The 21,709-nt window shown below is 44.3% G+C and overlaps 1 protein-coding gene across 2 annotated transcripts in view; it reads left to right on the top strand.

The window, feature by feature from the left end:
* The window catches only part of LHFPL3 (LHFPL tetraspan subfamily member 3), a gene marked incomplete at its 5' end in the record, with an annotated part of 238,720 nt that overhangs the window by 197,747 nt on the left and 19,264 nt on the right, over positions 1–21,709 (top strand). The window lies entirely within an intron of this gene.

Raw genomic sequence — 21,709 nt, forward strand, 5'->3', positions numbered from 1 at the left:
CAAAGTGTGCTGCATGGCTTTCTGCTATCATCCTTTGAATTGGGCGGCATGTTCAGTATCTTGTTCAGCAACACAAATGTTTATATCCCTACCCTTTTATATTAAAAACAACAAGCCCCTCCCTTTTTTAAAAAAAGCTCTTTTTGCAAAAGTGTTGGCATAGTATTTGTGGCTATAGTCTTGTTTGTGTCTATTTGCACATATATATTGTTTTTATTTTATTTAGCAAACTGGCTTCTATGTTGTGATTACTGTTACGGAATTTGCACCATCTTGAGATGAGTGTCCAATCCAGGGAAAGGAACTGACTTCCATCAATATGCAGGGATGTCGCTATAGGCTCCCCTCACCTATCCCATTTCCACCTGGAGTGGAGTTAGTGCCTATCTGGCAAGAGTCAACCCAGGTAAGGGATCATTGAGAGAGGGAGAACTGTGGTGTCTTGGTGTGGCCTGGGCAAAGATATGCAGGGCCCTCTCTCCAGACTCCTGATCCAGTACCACCACATTCTCTATCCTGAAAAACAAGAAGTAATGAGGTATGACAAAAGCCATGGAACTGGCCCTGAGGTGGATATAAGCCATAGAACATTGCCCTCTGGTTAATGAACATGGCGGCAGTTTTCAAACTGTGTTCCAAAGAATCCCAGGGGTTCATCATAAATCATGGGCTCCTCTGCAAAAACAACAAACCCATACCAACACAATGCTGATGGAAGCTGTTGTTGCTCGCCAGTGGCAGAGGGCTGAATACTTTGCTCGTAAGGACCCAGTATTTTGCCCAGGGCTCTCTCTCAAACCTAGAGCAGGCCCTGTTTCTCTCCCCTTGCTACCTGATCCTGTTCAGTGCAAATGCCAGCAACTGAGTTTCTCTGTGCATAGCACAGGCTCTTCCACTGAGTTATGTTTCCTCAAATCACAATTTGAATGCCACTGATTTATGGGAATAATAGTACCTGGGCCTTTGCCATCCATAATAAGCTATGGCAATCAGCAAAGGCCTATTGCTTCTACCTTTAGGTATTGTACACACCGGTGTAAGTGAACAAAATGTTAATTGAAATGCCCCGAAGTGCCAAGGCTTGGTATAGAGGAACGAGGTAGCACTTTTGTTATACGCATCTCCAGGACTCCATTGTCAATTTCCTACCCTATTCTTCCATTTCCAAGCCTGGTTTGCTCTTGAGAGGAGAGCCTCGTTCCCATTAAACCTTATCGTGATCCTGTGAAATCTGCAAATAGGGAATGGAATGAAACTGCCAACCTCATTTTCATTGTGTCCTAAGCTATAATTTGAGACCAGATTGTTCAAGGTGACAGGTCAGTGCACAGTTCCATTTTGCTCCATCCACCTTTTGTCTCCGGACGATTAACAGAAAAAGAGAAGCAATATGCAGTTTCAACTTTTCACAGCGCCTTTCTCTGAAGTGCGGTTATATTATATTAAATGTAGAAGTCCACACACAATATATATGTTTTCAGGGCTTGTAGAATTACAAGAAGCCTTGTGGGTCAGCATAATGGCTAAGAGTGACTGGATCTGCCTTCTGAATTAGTGTGGCCGGAACAATTGGCGATTGGACAGCCGTTAAGGGGATTTATTTGAATCTATTTGGGGGCCTGTCGATGCATTTTTCAGAATCAGGTGCTATAACTTTTCCCAGGCTGTACCACCTCTGGTTGCCATTAGGGGAGCTGCAAGTTTGAATAGATGCCACACTGTGTACAATAACAGTTTCTTTCCCACCCTTCAGGGTGCAAGATGGGTTACTTCAATTTAAAAATAAAATATTTAGAACAATTGAAAAGAAATTACAGTCACAAGAACAGGGTGGGTATTAAAACTAAATATATCAAGTGTTGAAGTACAGGGAAAAGATGGTTGCCTTTAGCTTGGAACAGAAACTATATAAAGAAGATGCTAGACACACACACACACACAAACACACACCGTGTGGGGCAGCTGCCTTAGAGAATGCCTTCTCCCAGGTAACCCCCCCCCAAAAAAAATCACCTGAGGGTGGTGGAACTACTAAGAGTGCCCCACCACCAATCTTAACACCCAAGAGAGTCCGTAGGGAAAGGAAGCGGTCTTTCAGATATTGGAGACTCAAAGCACCATGAATTGGGCTCAGAGTGAGCTGGCAACCAGTACAGCTATTTTAAAACGAGTAATAGGAGTCAGTCCTGAGTGCTCACTGGAAGGACAGATCCTGAAGCTGAGGCTCCAATACTTTGGCCACCTCATGAGAAGAGAAGACTCCCTGGAAAAGACCCTGATGTTGGGAAAGATGGAGGGCACAAGGAGAAGGGGACGACAGAGGACGAGATGGTTGGATAGTGTTGTCGAAGCTACCAGCATGAGTTTGACCAAGCTGCGGGAGGCAATGGAAGACAGGCGTGCCTGGCGTGCTCTGGTCCATGGGGTCACGAAGAGTCGGACACGACTAAACAACTAAATAACAACAAACAACAACAATAAAGGGAACCCCAACCGGTAATCTGACTACAGTAGTTTGGACCATGTAGACTTCATTGCAATAATCCACTCTGGAAGTTGCCATAGCATGAAGTACAGTGGCCAAGTTGTCTCTGTCCAAAAGGGGTCATAGCAGGTTGCAGCATTCCCAAAACAAGGAAGGATTGGACTCTGATTAATAGAATACACACGAGGCTTGACCAGCAAGACTCTGGGAGGAGGTGCCAATAATAATAATCTCTTCACCCCTTGGCCCAGGTCATTTTATTCACAAAATAACTTTTTACGCAATATTCGTAAGAACCAATCAGATTTCCTCTGAGCATTTCAAAAACCCCACATGGGACAGTCAGATCAGAAGAAATTATTTTAACTACAAAGAAACTATTTCCTACTTGAGCATGCATATGTAGTTCAGAGTAAATAAAATAAGAAGCAAGGAGGAATGCTTTTAGGAAACTCCAGAGGTCCTAAACAGGCAGGAAAGGAAGGAAGGATGGCAAGGAAAGAGTATTTACCATCTCCTTGTGAACTCTCTTCCTGGCCTTAAGATTAACAAAACTAACAACAGCTACATCAAAGAAGCTACCTACTATCTTTATGACCCAGGTTGCCTGATCAACAACTGACCTGTGTATTTAGAATGCTTATACGTGCCTGTCAGGCGTAGAGAAAGCAAATGGCAGAGGTGCAGAGGTTTGTGGGATTTGATCAGAAATTATTGTCGATGAATCAAACCCAGTCAACGCAATGCTTTTATTGCTGACACAAATGGCTTGCTCCATATTTCATAATTCCTCATAGCAACCCCATCTGACCCCCACACCCTGGATATTGGCATCCCCACACTGGTGAACCAGTCGTAGTTGAAAATGGGCACTGTTAGCCCCTGAGACTACCTGAGACTCCCATGACGATGCTGGATTCAGAAGTACCCCCAGGCTACAGACCTGTTCCTTCCAAGGGAGTGCAGCTCCATCCGAAACAGGCCCTCTCTCCACTCCCTAGACACAAGAGCAAATAAGATCTCTGTCTTTTCAGAATTCAGCTTCCATTTTTGGCACGTCAAGGAAAAGATAGGCGGAACTTGGAGACTAGGGTTACAGATAAAGAAGGCATATTTTCCCTTTCAGACTCAGAGGTAGGCCTGTAGCAAGTCTCTCTTGCAGTTGCCAAAATCGAAGGCACAGATAAATACCGCAAGTAAAACATAATAATAATAATAATAATAATAATAATAATAATAATAATAATTTATTATTTATACCCCGCCCATCTGGCTGAGTCTCCCCAGCCACTCTGGGTGGCTCCCAATCAAGTATTAAAAACAATACAGTGTTAAATACTGAAAACTTCCCTTCAGATGTCTTTTAAAGATAGGATAGCTACTTATTTCCTTCACATCTGAAGGGAGGGTGTTCCACAGGGTGGGTGCCACTACCGAGAAGGCCCTCTGTCTGGTTCCCTGTAACCTCACTTTTCGCAATGAGGGAACCGCCAGAAGGCCCTCAGCGCTGGATCTCAGTGTACGGGCTGAACAATGGGGGTGGAGACGCTCCTTCAGGTATACAGAACCGAGGCCGTTCAAAGGTCAGCACCAACACTTTGAATTGTGCTCGGAAACGTACTGGGAGCCAATGCAGATCTCTCAGAACCGGTGTTATGTGGTCCCGGCGGCCACTCCCAGTCACCAGTCTAGCTGCCGCATTCTGGAGTAATTGCATACGCACATACATGCATACACACACCGTGAGCGACACCTGCAAAAATATCCATATCCACAGCTGCTTTCCATAGTCATGAGGTCATGCTCCCTAATGACAAGCTGATTAAGACAATCTAGCAGCAGATAATGTGCTATCTACCTTCCATCATCAGAACATAATCATCCTTATAGAGGTGTAATTTTCATTCCTCTGTTTCTGGCAAGAAAGGAAGGACAAAATAAAAGTGTTTCTTAACATGGACCGCACACCACCACCTCTGCTCTATTTTAATCATTTCCCCCCTATTCAATCAGCATAACCTAATGAGAAGAGGAAGGGGGAAAGAATTCTAGAAAAGTCAGCATTTTATTAACCTGAAAATAAATGAAGCCAGCAATTAATTGCATGTGACTGAATGTGATGCTGCAGTAATGCACACAACTATGTAAAACTATCTTGTATCTGAGTGTTCCACTTTCCATTTGCTTATCATCTAAGTAGTCTAATTTTGGAGACATTTCTTCCTGCTCTGTATCTTTTAGGAGATAAGACATGACATTCCAGAGAACAATGGCATTTGATCTAAAAGAGCATAAGTGCTCTATCTGCCTGTCCAGCCAGCCATTGTGTTTCAGTGAAGTTGGGTTGCTGGGAGAGGGGGAGCAGCCTGCAATTTAGCATAGACAAGGGGGCTGCTGCACCAAAACAGATTCAAGAAGACCACGTGCAAAATTTTGCATGTGCATAAAGTGGCTTGTGAGATTGCAGCCAGTATTGTCTTACTGGGAGTTCTGGTAATCAACAATTTAGCAATAGCTAAAATAGTTGAATATAACAGAGGCTAAAGCACTTTCTGTCCCAATTGCTTAACACACACCCCCCACACACAATTATAGAACAAGGTAAATTACATACACAAAAAGCAGCTGAAATTATCAATTGGTATTTGGACTGTTAGGAAAAAAGAAAGCAGGTGACAAGGAGGACCAAATAACCTTTTATATACTTGATCAGTGGTGTCAAATGAGGGCAAAATTCTCAGAGGCTGATTGGCAGTAAGCCCAGAACTAAAACAGGACTTCCCATTTGCAGTTCTTTCTCCTCTCCACAAAAGTGAATGCATTTCATTCAGAACATGAAACAAATCCACTTCATGTCTTGGCCTTTGCCTGATAGTTGCCTGCCATATCTGTGATGGAGGTGACATGGAAAGGAAGGGCTCTGAAGTTGATTTCAAGGCACAGATTGAGGTGAATATGGAAATGGTCGATCCAGCAAGTACCTTGGTCCCAAGTCATGACTGTTGCTCTAGAGGGAAACATCTCTCTTTACAGAAGCTGGTTCTTTAAGAAGTCATCTGATTTTACATTCTCCCTTTGATTATCTGGTTTGCTTTTCTATGCTTCCACATGGCATGCTGATGAAGGCGGAGGGCCTTATCGGTAGTGGCTCCCTCCCTGTGGAACACCCTCCCATCAGATGGCAAGGAGAGGAGTAACTATATAAACCTTTGAAGACATTTGAAGGCAGCTCTGTATAGGGAAGGTTTTTAATGTTGAGTGTTGTGCTATGTTTTATATGTGTTGGAAGCTGCCCATAGTGGCTGGGGCAACCCTATCAGCAGATGGGCAGGGTAAAAATAATAAATTATTGGGGCTCCACTAGGGGCGCCACAGAAGATGGCCGACAATATCATCTCTCCAGCTCCCACGAGGTAATTTAGAGGCTGAAATGGGAGTAATCAGCCTCCCAAATTCTTCCCGGTGGAAGGGAAGATGCAGTCTCATCTGCGGTGCCCAACAAACCACCCCCGAGTTCGTTAAGAAGGAGGGGTGGGGGCACTGGATGGAAAGCCCCCGAGGGAGTTCGGATCTCCTGGACACTGTCTCCGCGAGCACACCTAGTTCCATTTCTTAAGATAAAAAATTGGATTTAAGTTCTTGGACATACTTCAAGCGAAGAAGGGGTAATTAATCTGCCAATTAAGCCAGCCACTGAGGTGCCAAGAGTGACGGAGAGGAAGAAAGATAACATCTAAGAATAACATCTAAGCCGGTTGGAACGGAATGGAAAGGAGGGGGGATAAAACTAAACACTTAAAATACTTGGGGGGTCGTGGGCAATTCATTTGTCCTGACTAAAAAAAAAGCGCACACAGAAAGACAGATACACACACACACACACACACACACACACACACGATTCCCACTTGCAGTGCAATCCTATTCATAGAAGTAAGTTTCACTGGCCAGGTTCACTTGTAATCCGGAGCCATGGTTAAGCCACGGCTGGTTTGGGACCATCAGATTAAACCATGGTTTATCACAGGGATGATGACTTTCAGACCCAGGAGTCAAATGCAACTCTCCAAGCCTCTCTATGTGGGCTTTAGGACTCTCCCCACCTCACACTCCTCACAGGCCCCACTTCATACCATCCTTTACTGGTTTTGAAATGTGCCCTAGAATTCTGATGGTGCCTCTTTCTTGCCTGGCTAGAAAAGAGAGACAGCTGTGTAGAAACCAGTGTATTCTACAAAGATAACATTTACATTCATTTTTCCACCCAGAGTTGCCAACTTGAAGAAAAGAATTGGTCACATGATGTGGTACATGCACACCATTCGAATGGCAATGCCCATCAACTGGGGGGGGGGTGTCCTCAAATATTTTATTGTGGGGGGATGAAGACCCCTCGACCCCTAAGAGTTGTCTCCTATGCTTTCACCCTTTTGACCTCTGGTCAGACCCACTGCTGGCATGTGGCCCTCAGAAGCAGGTGCGGCCCTCAGGCTGAAAACATTCCCCACCCCTGGTTTAGCATTATGTGTGAACCAGGTCAGTGTCCCCAGAGGAGCTTCCTCTCTAAGAAGTGCGTTTAGGATTTCATGATGTGCAATGATTCAGTTTGTCCTTAAATTTCTGAGATCACATTCCTCCCTAATTACTAAGATAAAAGGATATCTGGATCACAGGCCTGGATTGCATAAGGAAAAATAAGTCAGATTCAGCTCTTTGACCCAGCCAGCAGGGAAAATAAATTGATGTGTCTATCAAGGCTGCCGAAGCTAAGATCTGCTGTTTAATTCAGCACGTTTGGGACTCTCCAATAGACTTCCTGGATGCCTACAGCCATCTCTAGAATAAGAACTCATATTCTCTAAGGGATCCTTGTTCTCGGTTCATCTTGGCAGGGGAAGCTAATATTGCTGCCACCTTATTTGTGCCCAAGGACATCTTCAGAGGTAAATCGGAAAGCGCCAGGGACAAATCATTGAAAAAGCGAGAGAGAAAGTTTGTTCAATCTGCTTTAGCTGCTGTTGTATAACAAAACTCAGTAGAAATGATATGATCTCAGAAGTGGTGTCGGTTATTCCAGTGGGAAATTATTGAGAGAGCTACTGGGACAGCTCAGTTGGTAGAACATGAGGCTCTTAATCTCAGGGTCATGCGTTTGAGCCCTGCGTTGCAGGGGTTGGACTAGATGCTCCTTGTGGTCCCTTCCAGTTCTATGATTCATTGCTTTTGACTGGTTAATTTAGTTCAAGGTATCCCACATGCCACAGGCAGCATTTTCAATGGCCTGGCACAAGACACCATGCCTGCCTTTTGCCTTTTCTGCTGTTGGCTGCCATTGGGTTGCACAGAGGTGCAGATTAGGGCTGGGAAATAGTGACCTGCCTGCGCGCTGTATTTTCTCATGGATAAGCTTCACCAGCAGTCGGCAGAACAGCCAGAAACAAATGAGGGCAGGCCAATAGATCACAGAATCTTTGTAGAGTTGGAAGGGACCCAAGGGTTATATAGTCCAGGGACGTCCAACCAGTAGATCATGATCTACCGGTAGATCCCTGACTGATCCCGGTAGATTGCGGGATCCTTATCCTTTTTTTATAATAATATTTTATTAAGTTTAGCAATAAAAAGATACATAAAACACACAAAAAAATAAAGAACAACAATACAATCTTTCACAAAAAAGAAAAAAACAATCAGAAACACCACGAATGACATAAATGACATAAGACAAACACAAATCACTCTTTTCTAATTATTCATCTTTGGTTAACTTATTTTCCTGACTTCCTCGCACCTCCCTTTTTTGTATCCCTCTTTAACAATTAGCTCAGCAAATTCATGTCGTACTACTTTGTCCTTAAATTTTACCTCCCAAATTTATAGTTTCCAATTTTTATCTCTTGTTACTAGAACTTCTTCTTTTTATTTCAATATCATCCACATTCATACATTTTACAGTACTTCTGTAAATAAATTTTAAATTTCCTGCAATCTTCTTCCACCAACTCTTCTCCCTGGTCTCGGATTCTGCCAGTCATGGGATCCTTATCCTTTTTGAGGGATCCTCCCTCAAAAAAGCTCAACAACTCTGGGCAATCCACTCATCCTACACACACTTCTCCTCCCTCCAACGACAATGGGTAGATCACTGTCAGTTTTTTAGTACTGGGAGTAGATCACAGTCTCTTGGGAGTTGGATATGCCTGCCCAACCCCCTACAATGCAGGAATTCTCCCCACAGCCATCCCTGGGTGGGCTCAAACCACCAACCTTCTGGTTAACAGCCAGACCCACTGACCCACTGCGCCACAGGAGGACTCCAGACTCTTGCCCTTATACAGTCGGCTACATTGCAGCCATGCAAATGTCAGGTGCTGTCTCCACCCAGGCAACAAGAGGCATGGCAAGGTTATATTCCCAAACCAGGCAAAAGCACTCAGGTAAGGCAAGCAGACTCACCTGTGGACAATCCAGAGGGCAGCCCATGGCTCATAGGTTCCCCAGCCCTGGTGTGGGCAGTAAAAGCAGGTCTCTTGTGCCAATGAAACAGTCCTTTTTTTCTTTTTTCTTAGTATCCTGTCAATAGCTGCCCATTGTAAGAATGCGTGGTATAAAACAGAACAGCCTTGTCAGTATTATTTTGTTACATATCGCAACAACCCTATAAGGTAGGTTAGGCTGAAAGATAATGACTGGCCCAAGGTCACTAAGGACTCAGGTGTTGTTGTTTAGTCGTTTAGTCGTGTCCAACTCTTCGTGACCCCATGGACCAGAGCACTCCAGGCCCTCCTGTCTTCCACTGCCTCCCACAGTTTGGTCAAACTCATGTTGGTAGCTTCGAAGACACTATCCAACCATCTTGTCCTCTGTCGTCCCCTTATCCTTGTGCCCTACATCTTTCTCAACATCAGGGTCTTTTCCAGGGAGTCTTCTCTTCTCATGAGGTGGCCAAAGTCTTGGAGCCTCAGCTTCAGGATCTCTCCTTCCAGTGAGCACTCAGGGCTGTTTTGCTTCAGAATGGAGAGGTTTGATCTTCTTGCAGTCCATGGGACTCTCAAGAGTCTCCTCCAGCACCATAATTCAAAAGCATCAATTCTTCGGCGATCAGCCTTCTTTATGGTCTTTATGGTTCTTTAAGGACTCAGATACACAGCTGCAAATAAAACATTTTAAGTGTGTTTTAAAGTGCATTATACAAATGTGACACTAGATGGTGAGCTACGGCAAATTCAATATATTTCTCAAAACTTTTTTTTGTCCAAGCATTTTAACAACTTTTTTTATATGTGTTCAGATGTCACCCTCATGTGCCCCATTGTTGAGAGGGTCTGAACCTGGGTCCCCAGTCCTAGTCCTATAGTCTCAATACATCACCCCTAGCCCTCTTAAAAGGTAAAAGTACCCCTGCCCGTATGGGCCAGTCTTGACAGACTCTAGGGTTGTGCGCTCATCTCACTCTATAGGCCGGGAGCCAGCGCTGTCCGCAGACACTTCCGGGTCACGTGGCCAGCGTGACGCAGCTGCATCTGGCGAGCCAGCGCAGCACACGGAACGCCGTTTACCTTCCCACTGGTAAGCGGTCCCTATTTATCTACTTGCAGCCGGGGGTGCTTTCGAACTGCTAGGTTGGCAGGCGCTGGAACCGAACGACGGGAGCGCACCCCGCCGCGGGGATTCGAACCGCCAACCATGCGATCGGCAAGTCCTAGGCGCTGAGGTTTTACCCACAGCGCCACCCGCGTCCCTTCCTCTTGGGGATCCTTTAATTGAAATGTTGGTTTGGAATCTTACGACATTGCTGTCTCAGCAAAAGAAAGAAACGGAAAAAAGATGCACACATACATACACATGCACAAACATGCAGGCATCCTCCTTGCATTGCATGGAGGGACTGGGCCCCCTTCAAACAAATTTTGAGGGGGCTGAAGACACCTCTGCCCAGAATCATAGCAAGGTCAGGTGGTACCAGGTGCAGATTTGGGGGGGTCACCCCCCCATCAACTGCTCAGGGTAGGCTTGGGAGTCGTGGGCAGGTGGCACGCCAAATGTCACCCCCCTCAGTGATGACACCTGGGGCGGTCCGCCCCCCCCTTCCTATGCCTCTGCCTCCACCTGAGCCCCATGAGACCTCCAGTTATAGGACGGTATATTATTATTAAAAATAATACACTCATACCTCATGTTACGTTTGCTTCATGATACGTTTTATCAGGTTGCGTCCCACGGCGACCCGGAAGTACCAGAAAGGGTTACTTCCGGATTTTGCCATTCCTCGCTGCTATCGAATGTGTAGACGTGCGAAATGTCATCATGCGCAGAAATGGTGAATCACAACCTGCTCTTGCACAGACACGCCACTGCGGGTTGTGTTCTGCTCATGTTGCGAATGGGCCTCCGGAACGGATCCCGTTCGCAACCAGAGATACCACTGTAATAGTAAATCTACTCCTGGGTTGTTAACTCCATGTGGAAGACGCCTGGTCTACATAGTTCATGCGCAAGCACTCATGAGAATCTGCAGCATAACATTCCAGCTTTATCCCGAATTTTGCCTTTGTATACACAAAATCTTGGCAACTGGCCAGTTTTGTTTTTTTTTAATTTCTGGTTTCTTGGCAGCGCTGCCCCACATTAGCATTTGCCCTTCCATAAACGAGCAAAGCTTCATGGAACTATATTAATATAGTCCATCTCCTGAGGCGAGGTTTCAAATCCCCCCCCCCATCCTTCACATAATATATACGCACATTGAAAGTCTAAATTGAATTTTAAAAATACTTGTGTGTTACCTTCCGTACTGACATACAGCATGGAGTTTTGTCGCAAATGCTCTGAAAGTGTTCTCTCGCAATCACACGGGGAGGGGGCCAAGCAGGGCCACTGAGAAATGACAGGGGGGGCCTCTCAGCCTGCTCAGATGAACCCCAAGTACACACTCACAATAATACTACAACCAGACGTAACTCACAATAATACTAACTCACAATAATACTACAACCAGACGTAACACGGACACTGGCACCAGAGCCTGCAATAAACCCAGATGCCAACTTTGCTGCCACATACACCCGGACAACACCATTACTGGCCCCAACAACATCACACATACCATCTCGGGACTATTTAATTGCTCATCATCTAACATTGTATATGCCATCAAATGTCAACAGTGTCCTTCAGCTCTCTATATTGGACAAACAGGCCAAACCTTATGCCAAAGAATAAACGGACATAAATCGGACATCAAGAATCACAAGACAGAGAAACCAGTAGGAGAACACTTCAATCTCCCAGGACATTCTATACAAGATCTCAAAGTAGCTGTATTACTACAAAGGAATTTCAGAAATAGACTGGAAAGAGAAGCTGCTGAATTGCAACTCATTACCAAACTTAATACCATGGAGAGACCTGGTCTGAACAAAGACATTGGATTCTTATCTCATTATACATGACAAAGCCATTTTTCACCTTCTCACCCCTTGCTTTTTCCTGTAAGACCTATTGCAGTCGTTAAGAGTCGTCAACAGGCTCATCACAGCTATCTGCCAACCACCCATTCCCACCACCCTTCTGAGTAATACCCCTCCCCACCTTCTCACTATATAGAAGGATCTGGCAACTTCTGTTTCAGTGTATCTGAAGAAGTGTGCATGCACACGAAAGCTCATACCAAGAACTAACTTAGTTGGTCTTTAAGGTGCTACTGGAAGAAAAAAAAATTTTTTTTTTGTTTTGACTATGGCAGACCAACACGGCTACCTATCTGTATCCCAAGTACACAGCATGTGGTTTTTTTTAAGGGAGGGCATCTCACCCCACCTAAACACAGCTCAGTAATGGCTGGCCTTGCTCCTTGGCCTGTAGGATCCGTAATACGTTCAGTCAGAGGCAGTGAGGAGAGGGAGGCTTTGTCCAGCTTGAGCCTCCAGCCTTTTGTAATACCCTGAAGGAGAATGTGCCTGCTGGCTGGAGCTTGGAACAGGAGTATTCCTGTAGGAGCGATGGCACACTTCAACCATATAATCCAGACAATATAAATAAGAGAAGGAACAGCTTTTGCCAGATTCACTCCAAACAGACAGTGTTGAATTCGGTGTTGATTGTACTAAGAGTAGACCCATTGACATTGGTGGGCATAAGTTAATTAGATCCATTAATTTCAGCAGCCTACTCTGACTAGAAATTCAATACAGTGGTACCTCAGGTTACAGACGCTTCAGGTTGCAGACTCCGCTAACCCAGAAATAGTACCTCAGGTTAAGAACTTTGCTTCAGGATGAGAACAGAAATTGTGCTTCGGTGGCAGCGGGAGGCCCCATCAGCTAAAGTGGTGCTTCAGGTTAAGAACAGTTTCAGGTTAAGAAGGGACCTTACGAATTAAGTACGTAACCAGAGGTTCCACTGTAGTGTTCTATATTAACCATCTCTGTCCATTCTTAACATGGTTTCCAGCCTTATCAGTCCATCAGTATCATAACTTGCTGCTCTGGGCTCCGTCAGGAGCAAGGATGGGGTACACATTTAAAAATAATAATATGTAAGTTTTAACAGATCTTTTCTTTCTGCCTTTATCCAACAGCAAAGGCATATGAAATAGCTGCCCATGTTAGGCTGAAATTATGTGTACATTTCTGTGTCAGTAGATCCCATTCAACCCAGTAGGATTTATCTATGACCACTTTGCAGGTGACTGGACTGTTAATTCCTCTGTCTTGAGATTACTTACATATAGGCAGCATCAAGCACTATTCCTTCAGTGAATAATTTAAAATAATGGCTGGCAGAAGTGGGAGTGATGATCTCTTAAGTCTTCTGTGATACTTTGGCACAGCCTTATTACAAATCCATGAATGGTTATTGCCTTTGTAAGTCCCAGGTGTTTGTTCAAACAGAGGCATGATTTCTCTCTCTCTCTCTCTTATCCTGCAATGAAGAGGGTTCTTACAGAACCGGCGTAAGAACTGATGAAAGTGAACAGAGTTTATTCTGCTTTGTGATGAGCAGGCTCTATTTCACTAGAGTTGCAAAGCTCTGACTCAACAGATCTATTCCAGAGCATCTCCCAGAGTTCAAAAGAATCAACCAGGTCACTTGGCTCCTCACACATCTTTTTCAGCAATATAGTCATCAGTTCTGTTCTCATACACAACACCTAGATTTATTTCTGCATCCTGCCATTTTGCTAATGCACCTTTTAAGCCGACATGTCAAATTTTATTTGGAGTGTGCAAATTTTATTTGGAGAAGGGGGAGTTCAGTAAGTTATACTGGAGTAAATGAAAGAGAATTGCCCCGAGAATTGCAATCTGACTAAAATGAATTATTCTGATGCAAATTTCTGTGGCCTTGCCGACATCTTTCTCTGGAGATCACTATGCCTCCTCACCCCCTCACTGGTTTTCTACCATCTTGTGAAGATGTTTTTATTTCAATAGGCATTCAGTTGTTGATTGTTTTATTCTCTGGAAGTTTAGTATGCTTGAATATGCTGTTCCCGTCTAGTTTTCTTTTAGCTTGGGGTTTTGTTTGTTGATTATTTTAATCTCTATGCTGTAAGCCACTTTAAGCTTTAAAAAAAAAACAGAAAGGGAGGGTATAAATGTTTGTAATGAATAAAATAATATTTATTTCATTGGATCTTATTGGCATCTTAGAAGCTTAGGATCAGTATGTTTCCTCGTGGGCGCTGAATCCTGACCTCTAAGCATTAAAAACCAAAATGCCCCCTGATTATCCTTTTTCAAAAAACAACAACCCTTAAATCCCACCTCACATAATTCTCCTGTAACGGTTGGAGGAGGGAGGCGACTAACAGATTGAGGCTGAATCCTGACAAGACAGAAGTACTGTTTTGGGGGGACAGGAGGCAGGCGGGTGTGGAGGACTCCCTGGTCCTGAATGGGGTGACTGTGCCCCTGAAGGACTAGGTGCGCAGCCCGGGAGTCATTCTGGACTCACAGCTGTCCATGGAGGTGCAAGTCAATTCTGTGTCCAGGGCAGCTGTCTGCCAGCTCCATCAGATACGTAGGCTGAGACCCTACCTGCCCGCAGACTGTCTCGCCCGAGTGGTGCATGCTCTAGTTATCTCCCGCTTGGACTACTGCAATGCGCTCTACGTGGGGCTACTTTCGAAGGTGACCCGGAAACTGCAGTTAATCCAGAATGTGGCAGCTAGACTGGTGACTGGGAATGGCCGCCGGGACCACATAACACTGGTTCTGAGAGATCTGCATTGGCTCCCAATACGTTTCCGAGCACAATTCAAAGTGTTGGTGCTGACCTTTAAAGCCCTAAACAGCCTCGGTCCTGTATACCTGAAGGAGCGTCTCCACCCCCATCGTTTAGCCCGGACACTGAGATCCAGCACCGAGGGCCTTCTGGCGGTTCCCTCATTGCGAGAAGTAGGGTTACAGGGAACCAGGCAGAGGGCCTTCTCGGTAGTGGCGCCCGTCCTGTGGAACGCCCTCCCAGCAGATGTCAAGGCAATAAACAGCTATTTTACTTTTAAAAGACAACTGAAGGCAGCCCTCTTTAGGGAAGTTTTTAATGTCTGATGCTGTATTGTTTTTAATATTCAGTTGGAAGCCGCCCAGAGTGGCTGGGGAAACCCAGCCAGATGGGCGGGGTATAAATAATAAATTATTATTATTATTATTATTATTATTATTATTATTATTATTATTATTATTATTACAGTTGCTTGCTCAATATTGTCCCTAAAACAGGAGTTGACTTATTTGTGCATTTCTGGAGTTGTGAAGTCTTCATTCAGTTATTTTCTCACTTCATCTCCTGAGGAGTGACTTGCCTGAAAACAGTCCCACAAGTCAATTGTGGAACCTATCATCTGAAGTTGAGAGCTAGTTCTCAAACCTTCTCTAAGACATGCTTTTTTAACTGAATTGCTGGATCAGACCAATGGCCTATCTAGTCCAGCATTCTTTTCTTACAGTGGCCAACCAGATACCTAAGGGAAGCAGTCTACTGTCTCTGTGTGAAAGACTTTATTGCCCCTATTTTGAAATAATATTTTTCTAATAGGCAGCAGTTGGGGGTTTGAGGACCTTGAAGACCTGGGGAATCATGCAGACGGGCAGAAAATTGGCAATGGTGGTTTAGGAGAGGTTGGGAAGAACTTTAGAGGTATAAAAACAACACCTGTTAAATAACTTTTTGTTAGGGTCTACTGAAAAGTCAGAAAGTGGTAAGAAAACTTTTGAATTCCCCAAAACGTCTCTTCATATTAGTTGTTCAGGGAACAAAATATTTCTAGCTGTCATTATTATATAGCTTGCTTATTAGCTTATTGATAATGTAATAGAGTAGCAACTTATAGGCTCAGGGTCTTGATTGAAAGAAAGGAACTTTGTCTTAGTACACAGAATATTCTCAGATACTGCACTTGGGCTGAGCAAGGCACAGGTCAGCCTGGCAGACATTGGAGTGAATTGCTTCTCAGAGGACTGATAAAATAATTCTCTGGTGTGTAGTGCCCAAAAGTATGTTGCAAGAATTTTAATATAATCAATCAGAATCATTCCTTGAGGACCAGGTGCAATTCTGCTTCTGGGCACACTGCCCACTCTAAATGAATTGGGATCTTGACCCAAATTAAGTCTCTGAAATGGTGACCCTAGGGATTGGCACATTTGTTTTGCATTAAGCGAACATGGGATGCATACTGTGATGGCGAATAAGGTCATGTCTATGAGGCTACAACCTACTGGCAAATGCTTGAAATATTAACTTCAAAATATGCTCTTCCTCTGCAATGCAGTTTTTCACTGACGTTATAAACATGTACATTTTGATAGGAGCAGTGGAGGCAGGAAGCGCAGTGGTAGGTGGAGCCATAGCTAGCTAATACTGGTTTTGTCCCCACCCTCCTCCTTCTTGAATTCTACAAGGGCAAGACTGTGAGTAAGGAGAAGGACAGTGAAACTGACAGGCTATAACTAATTATAAATAAGACAGCTGGCATGTAGGGTCTGGCTAAGGGCAGACTGAAGTGGACAGGGCAGTGCCCCATTTAGCCTAATGGCTGTTTCAAAGTCTTTCTTAGCTGTCATGGGGTAACGGCTGAGAGATTGAACCAGTGCTGCTTTTCTAGAAAAAGAGGTGCCTCCCTTGTTCTCTTATAATGGCGCCCATCTGAGAGGTGCCAGAACTCTGTTTTCAAATGTACATACTGTGGAGTAATGCCGAATCAATCAGCAGTAAGCTTTTCTGAATGAGGCCAATTTCTCAAGAATCACTTTTCAGCTACAAAAGGAAAACAAACAAAAAGCCATTGATCTAGACTCTGTGTGCAGTACATAAGGGGGGAAGCTACTCAATCTCCATTGATTCAAAATGGCGCCCAAATTTTGACATATTTACCCATCCCCATCTCAGGAACCCTTGTGCTGAGTTTGGCAACGATATCTGGAGAAGTGACTGAAATTATGTCTAAAATGGGCAAAGTTGCACCAAAGTGATGCTTTGATGTTGATTCACAGTGGCACCTGGTGTCCAAATGGCAACAAAGTCTGTTTCTCCACCTCAGGAACCCTTATGCCAAGTTTGGTGGTGATATAATGAGACACAGCCATACCTAGGCCAAAAAACGAGTGAAGTCACACCAAAGTGATGTTTAGAGCCACCATCTTGATTTAAAATGGCTGGCATCCATACACTGAAAAAGATCACCACCCCCACCTCAGGAATCCCCATGCCATGTTTGGCAACAAGTATCTCGAGGCAGCTTGACCTACAGAGAACAAGCAGACACACCACTTTCCAGAATCTATTGTAAAATAAATTGAAAATAGGTACTCATACCTGTTGCAACAGGATTCATTATAATAACCACACAGTACTTCTTAATGGGATACATGGAGACCTTATTACATTTAATGCTCTAGTCTAGCTAAAAGGTTTGATAATGAAGCTGCTTGCTTCCAAATTATGTCCGTATCTGTATCTAGCTTTGCCTCTCAGGAGAGAAAAATGCTGCAGAGAACTCAGCTATGTGCCTCTTCAGCAGTCATGTTCCTCAGTGCCTTATCAGGAAGCACAGAGTAAAAAAGAAAAAGAAAATCCCTAAGAGGCTTAGAAGTGCTATTGGTGTCCAGGGAAACATTTAGGAAAGGGAAGGGGGGGAGAATAACCAAAGGTATTTCTAGGAAGAAATTAGAGCAACGCAGGTCCTTCTGGCTCAGGCTGAAACTGGACACTATTTGCAGACGTAATGGTGCTATTGGCAAATCAGCCTGAAAATGGGAACAGTCCAGATGCACGCCATGTTGACCTACAAATGACCCTGGTCCTGTATGGACGGCAGGTTCTTACAGAATGTATGTACACCCTTGCTTAAAGGATGCATTCACCCATATGTGTCCATTCCTTGATGACTACAGCATCAAGTGATGCAGTGAAACAGCCATCATAGATAAGGAACCATGGATGAAGCTTTCAGCAGGCCCAGCTTTTTCAATAAATAAGTTCACAGATTCAGTGCCATTAGGGTTGCCATATTTCAAAAAGTGAATATCTGGACACAAAAGTCATTGAAGTTTTTTTGGCAAAGTTGCTGAGCTTTAAAATCATCCCCCCAAAAATAAGAAGTAGTTTCTGGGCTATCTTTAAGGGAAATTGCCAAAAACGACACTGCCAACATGGGTTTCCATATTGAAGAATTTTTGCAGTTTTCGCCCGGACGCTGCTTCCGACTGCAGTATTCCAGCTATGTCCAGGAAATTCCGGATGTACGGCAAGCCTAAATGCCGTGTCATCAAACCACTTGTAAATCTACTGCAAGATCTGGTGTGTTATTTGGGTCAACTGAAATCTACACTTGTACAACACCTTTTTTGCTAGTCTATCAGTTGTGGCTTAGTTCACAAAGCTGTTTCAGATCTAGTTGATGAAGCTGCCTTCTACCGAGACGTACAGGAATGCAGGTGGCGCTGTGGGTTAAACCACAGAGCCTAGGACTTGCTGATCAGAAGGTTGGCGGTTCGAATCCCCCTGATGGGGTGAGCTCCCGTTGCTCGGTCCCTGCTCCTGCCAACCTAGCAGTTCGAAAGCACGTCAAAGTGCAAGTAGATAAATAGGTACTGCTCTGGCGGGAAGGTAAACAGAGTTTCCGTGCGCTGCTCTGGTTCACCAGAAGCGGCTTAGTCATGCTGGCCACATGACCCAGAAGCTGTATGCCGGCTCCCTCGGCCAGTAAAGTGAGATGAGCGTGGCAACCCCAGAGTCGGCCACAACTGGACCTAATGGTCAGGGGTCCCTTTACCTTTACCGAGACAAGCCTTTCATTGTTTTAGCCCAGTATTGTGCTCTTTGCGTGGCTACAGCTATCCAAGCTCTCAAGCAGTGATCTCTTCCACCCCTATTACCAGTTGCCACTTGACACTTTCACGGTCTCGTGGCACCTAGACTTTGCCTCCACAGTCGGAGGCTGCATGCTTCTGAATACCAGCGCTGGAGAATTCAGGAGGGGAGATGCTCTTCTCCTGGGCTTCTGGTTGGCCACTGTGAGAACAAGATGTTCTTATGCAAAAGCTCAAAGCTACTTGGAGACCTTTGGTTTACCAAAGTGAAGCCATGACTGAAGGAACCATAGGGTCTGTGGCCCAGTAATTGATGATCCTAAAACTTACTTCAAATATCAATCAAGGGTTTGTTGGTTTCAGACAGTGGAAGAACACACCAGCCTTCTGAAGAACAAAATATATGTGGGACTGAAATAACTGATCTCAGCCTTGGCTTCCATCTTTGTTCTGTGTTGTCCAGGTCCCAAAGGCTTGGATCGGACAACAATGCTGTTTTAAATAACATATAAATATTCCTCCATCATTGTATTAAAATTCCATTTAACAGATTCTAAAATTCTCAATCCCATACAAGCTTAACCACCTTCCCTTTTGGGGAAGAGATTTCTTTAGGATCAAGCAAGCACCATGAAGTTTCACCAGCTGTGCAAACAGATCTGCTGCCTCAGTTCTTTCATGTCAGAAAGCTTTTGAGTATGTAGCTTTTTTCGGCTCTTTGTTGGATTTTCATTACTTTCTTCTACTTTTATCTGCAAGATGCATCTCTGGAAATGCAAGGCCCAGATAACCCCCAGGAAGTTCTATTTCTGACTACTAGGGATGGACAAGTCTGTCAATTTTGGTTTTCTTTTGTTTTCTCATTTTTCCACTTTTAAGTTTAGTCCTCCGCATTTCTGTACCTGTTTGAGGTTTATTCTTTAAGTCCTAATGAAAATTCATCAGCATTTTAGTGTGGATTTCTCCTAATCTGCACATTTTGGTATGTAATTTTACTGAAGAGATATCTCTTTTGCCAGCAGTATGCCTTAATATATGCATTTTTGTACTAATTACTTGGTTGGAGAACTGCACCATAAAATTTAGAGGAGTGTGAATTTTGAAGCATAGCTCTGTTTTAGTTCATTTATTGTGTCAGGAAGTGTGAATTAAACAGATGTGCATTAAAATGTGAACTGAATTTCCCCTCCCTCCCTAGCGATTACTTGAAAATATTATTTTGAGTCTTTGGCCTTACTCCGATTTGAAAATTAAAGTGGGCAAATCCAGAAACTCCGCGATGTAATGGAGGCAATTGTAATTGTGGTTCTGATTACAATTTATTTGCTTTTTAAATTATTGTCTGGCTGGTTTAGCTATGAGCATGATTTCTCTTGAGTATATTTCCGGTGGGTTTTCCCCCTCCCTCCTTTTTTAATATAGGGGAGAAAATGCAACGTATTCATCAAGGCGGAAATTGCTTTTCCTTATTATTTAAAACGTATTCACTCCTGTCGAAATGAACTTGTTGACATGCACCATGTTTTCTTTTTGAATTTGACTTCCGTCTTCCCTGCAGTTGGGACTCTAGGCTGAGTTGGTTTACAGAGCATGTTTCATTAAGCCCTCGTTTCAAGGAGATTAACGAGCCACATGCAGCTCTGAACAGGGCAGCTAATTATTGGCAATGTAGTTTCGCGGCAGCGTTGAAGGTCCAACTCCCAGCTGGCTCTAACTGAGGCTGTGGCAAAGCCCTGGTAGGAACTCCATTGCCCGGCCCTGCAGAACCTCCCATTTTGCTAGTTCAGAAGAACACTCTGGATAAAAATAGTCACACACGAGTTATTGAACTGCAGTGGTTAGCAAGGGTGGTATTGTGAGAGCAGAAAAAGAAGAAAGTGATGAAGTGCCAGGAAGCTCAAAAGATTTTGAAAAACCCTGGAAGGGAAATGTTGAATGATGAGCCAGAAAATTCCCTTCACACAGAGAAATGTCAAACATAATAGGGAGGCATTCGCTTCGTAGTTTTGAATGGCAGCTTATGCTGTACACCTCACGTTATCCTACGCTCCTCCAATGCTCTTCTCTTGTGCAAAATAAGTTGTACTTTTCTGTACAATGGGTATCACGCTCTAACGCCTCTCCAGCAAAGCAAAACCCACTTTGTTCATGTTTCAAACTGAACGGTCAAGTGCAAAAGAAGAAGAAGCCATGAGCAATCAAGCGAAAGAATGAGAAAAATAGTTGCTCCCAAAAAACATTGCTGCTTTAGTTCATTTTTATGGGCTTTCCCCTTTGTGCATTATGCCTGTAGCACAGGAGTTTCTCAGCAGGGAGGGGGCACAAGCTGATGGTGGGGCAATACATGGAACGTTGATCTTTGTACAGTAAGCTACAATCTACCCACCCGAAAGCCAGTGTTTCCTACACCCATCTCTTTCCATCCAGGCAAGCAAACAGCATTGTTGATGGTCCAGAACACATTCCAGCCAGGCCAAAGAACTGAGGAGGGTGTGGATCAGGGCCATTGAGGGGCATGGCCTAGGGAGGGGTGTGGCCTGTGGAGACTCCCAAGGACCAGGCAAGAAAAGGGGGGGGTAAAATTTGGTCCCTGGGCCTGAGCTTCCCCACCACTGCTGTAGCATGTGTGGTCTCATCATACAGTCAGGGACTGGGCAGAGGAGCAATGGTGGAGACCGCCTCCCCATCTTGACTCTTCCAATGAGGAGGAAGACAGTATAGATTTACCACAGGGGTTTGAGGGAGATAGCATCTCAGAGGCAGATGAGGGGGAAAGCTGGAAAATCATGGGACAGCCAGAACAACACCCAGCTGACATGTTGTCATTAGAAAGCATTCCAGACCCTCCATCTCCCAGAACCCGGCGAGCCTTAAAAGTAGGAGAGCAAAGAGCTCAAAGGCAGAGGGC

The sequence above is a fragment of the Podarcis filfolensis genome, assembly GCF_964270895.1.
Source record: "Podarcis filfolensis genome assembly, chromosome: 10".
Lineage (NCBI taxonomy): Eukaryota > Metazoa > Chordata > Lepidosauria > Squamata > Lacertidae > Podarcis > Podarcis filfolensis.